Here is a 3,735-nt window from a genome sequence, read left to right on the forward strand (position 1 = left end):
GCGGCGGCGCGCCCCCGGCCGGCCAGGCCCCGCCGCGCGCGCCGCGGCCACAAAGCCCGAAGCCGCCGCCCCCTCGCGGGCCGCCGCCGCCTGCCGGTCGGTCGGCGCCGAGGAGGGCGGGAGCGCGGCCCCGCGCAGTCCCCACCTCCCCGAGCCGCGGCCGCCGGGCTCCCCGGGGAGCAGGGGCGGGGCGCGGGTGTCCATCTTCCACCCGCCGGGCCGCGCCGGCCCCCAGCTGGCATTGCCCGGCTGGCACCCTGGGGCTGACTTGGTTCCCTTTCCCCACCTTGGCCGAGGAGCTCCTGAAGGGGCCCAACAAAGTGCGTTTCTTTTCCCTGAACAACAAAAGAATGCATTTGCCACGAGGGATGTGACAGTGGTGGACTCGATTAGTTCGGTCCAGGCTCCTCATCGACAGAGGCCCTTTTCTTCTGGGACTCGGTGATGCGGGGAACCGCCGACCCCTGTGTTCTGAGTTTACCACCGACTTTTGATCTGTTTTAATTGGTGGGATCTGCCTCCGAGGTAGTGCGCTGCCCGAGGGCCGGGACTGTGCCGCGGAGCTCGGGACCTGGCTCAGCCCCGGGTGCTGACTCGGTGGGAACCAACACGAGTGTGCGCGAATGCACAACTGACAGAGCAACTGGGGAACAAAGCACTCTCCTAGAGACAAGGCGTTTAGCCCCTCCCGCAGGGATGGTTTCTTTTGCCCTGGATCCGCTGGGAAGATTCCAAGACCACAGAACAGGCTGTTGAACTTTTTTTTTTCTTTTTTCTTTTCTTTTTTTTTTTTTTTTTTTTTTTTTTTTATCGAGTTGAAATTCACATGGCATTAAAATAACCATTTAAAAATAAATAATTTAGTACAGTAATTGCATTTATAATGTTTGGCAACTACCACCACTATCTAGTTCTGAAATGGTTCCGATGTCCCAAAAGGAAACCCTGGCACCAGTTAAGCCTTAAGGGATCCAGTCCCTACTCCCCCCAACCTCTGGCATTCACTAATTTGTTTTCTGTCTCCATCGATTTACCTTTTCTAGGTATTTCATGTAAATAGAATCATACTATTTGTGGCCTTTTGTGTCTGTTTTCTTTCTCTTTGCCTAATGCATTTAAGGTTCATCCATGTTGTAGCTTGGACAGTACATTGTTTTCATAGCTGAATAAGATACCATTTTGTATGTCTATAGTACAATTTAATTATAATCATCTGTTAGTGGATATTTGGGATATTTCTAGCTTTCATCTGTTGCTGCATTTTAGGGTTACTTTTTACCTTTTCCACAGCTATTGTGAATAATGCTATTCTGAACATGCCTGTACATGTATTTGTCTACTTTGTCCAACTCTTCAAAATCATACCAGAGTGGTAATTTTTTGTTTGTTTGTTTGTTTTGTATTGGTAAGGACCTAATCCAGAGCTTGGGGGAATGCTAGATAAGCGCTGAACCACTGAGTTACATCCTGGGCCCCTATGTTTTAACTTTTTGAGTAACTACCAAAAAGTTTTCCACAGCAGCTGAATGAATCATTTTGCAGTCCCACCAGCATTTTATGAATGTTTTCAAACTCTCTGCAACCTCACCAACACTTGCTATTTTCCTTTTTTATTTTTTTAATCCCTTGGACATTTAGGGGGTCAATGTCTGCCTGTCAAGCTTCCACCACCCAGACCTTGAACAGTGCTGAGCCACGGCTTTCACTCAAAGACAAAGAACTTCCAAACCCTCCCTAGGGACAGAAGAACCAAGAAAAATAAAAACACTAGGCTAAGAGCTATATTGCTCTTTATCATTATTTTAACAACAACTTTTCTCCTACCCAAGTGGCTTTGAAATTGTCTAGAGAGCCTAGAAACTAACACCATCCTGAAAGAGCTGCCACTGCCAAAAAAAAAAAAAAAATCTTAAACATTTATGAGATGACCCTGGAAGCCAAGACTGCACATCATTTTCACTCATGTATTCCACTTAGTGCCACATTGGAATCAAGGGAAAATTATCGGAATATGAAATTGGGTCAATTCTAGAAATTTGATTGATAGGTGGTAACAGTGTAGGAAACACATTAGATATGGCAAACAGACCTCTGTCTGAATCCTTCTCTGTACTGCTTATTTCTTCATGAACTAAGTTAAATCCTAGAATGTGCTTTCTCATTTTCTATGGTGTTAGAGTCTGTAAACAAGTCTGGATGGCGCCTGGCAAAATGCCAGAGTGGTTTGTGAAGTAACGCTAGTGAGCTATTAAGTGTGGAGATTTCTTATTGGTTGACTGCTGTATCTAGTTTATGCTAATTAAGAAGAAATGTATAAATACCTCTGTTGTCTTAAAATAAACGGCTTCCACTCCTGCTGTATCAATCTACACAAGTTGTTCATCACCCACCAGTTAGTTTGCTGCAGCCGGACTGCGGCACTATGATAAGAATAACAAAGTCTTCCTGACATGCTAGATGAAAGCTTTTAATCTTGACTTCAGCAAATGATCTTTGATACTCAAAATACCATGATTGACGTAGACCACATGTAGAAATGCTGCTAAAGAAACATGGAAAACTCATTTAATCATGAGTCTACTCAAATCAAGAGAGTAAACCTACTCTCTGCTACCAGCTTTAAAACTAATGTGACAATGGTAACTATCCGGACCTGTAATGTAGTTACTGCTTTCCCAGCTTTCTCCTTGTTCCCTGAATTAGAATGGCAAGTTACCATGGATAAGCTTTTAAACTTGTCTGAATCTTGTCTGTAAAGTGGAGTAAAAATACCAACTGGTTTTTTTTTTTTTTTTTTTTTCAGTGCTGGGGATCTAACACAAGGCCCCACACATACTTGTTGAGAGCCACAGCCGAAGGGGCCCCAGCAAACTTTCAGACTGCCAGCATATGATTGGCTCACAGCGGCCCCAGCAACATCTAGCTGATTGGCTCCTCTGCGGTGATGCTCATTGGGCTGTTTCCCTGCCCTTTCAGACCACAGAGCTGCTCATTGGGGGACTTTTTTGGCTCCGCCCACACGACCCAGCCAATTGGCCTCAAGAGCAGGAGGATTGTGGGAGGTGGAGAGGCTGGTGGTTGAGGGTGTGGCTTGTGGGAAGCCGGTGGTGGCAGTTGGGCTCTGAGGGTTTTTCCTGAGGAGCTGTTTTGTTTGGCGTATGTGGTTCTAAAAATAAAGTTAGTTTCTTTTGACAAGTGGCTCCTGAATTGTGCCCAGCCAAACTGCGACATTTGGTGGCCCGTACGGGGAGCGACTGAGGGTAAGTAAACTGTAAGTAAGTAAGGATGGGTAGCCATATTAAGATTCCTCTTTTGTTTTGCTTCATTTTTGTTTTAAGTTTCCTGTCCCTGGAGATGAGTGAGACGGAAGAAAAACTGCTCACATCTGAGGAAAAACTATTTACGTCTGAGGAACAGATAGGAAGAAAGGACGGATGCACATGTCAGGAGGATAGAAAGGCTATAATGCTTTTGTGTGGTTCCATTTTTATTTCATTCTGTCTCGGTTTTGTTTGGCGTCATCTTGTTGGGTTGTATTATAGTAGAAATACGGGATCAGAAATTAGTAAAAAACAAACCGAAAGAGTGTTAAGTAAATTGTTAGAGGAAGGAGGCAACCCAGTAAAATCAAGAACAGTCAGGGCATACGTTGATACAATACAAAAATGTAGCCCATGGCTTTTTAAGGAGGAGTTGTTAAGTATATCACAATGGAATCATCATGGTGAAGATTTA

The sequence above is a fragment of the Callospermophilus lateralis genome, chromosome 2 (assembly GCF_048772815.1).
Source record: "Callospermophilus lateralis isolate mCalLat2 chromosome 2, mCalLat2.hap1, whole genome shotgun sequence".
In the NCBI taxonomy this organism is placed as follows: domain Eukaryota; kingdom Metazoa; phylum Chordata; class Mammalia; order Rodentia; family Sciuridae; genus Callospermophilus; species Callospermophilus lateralis.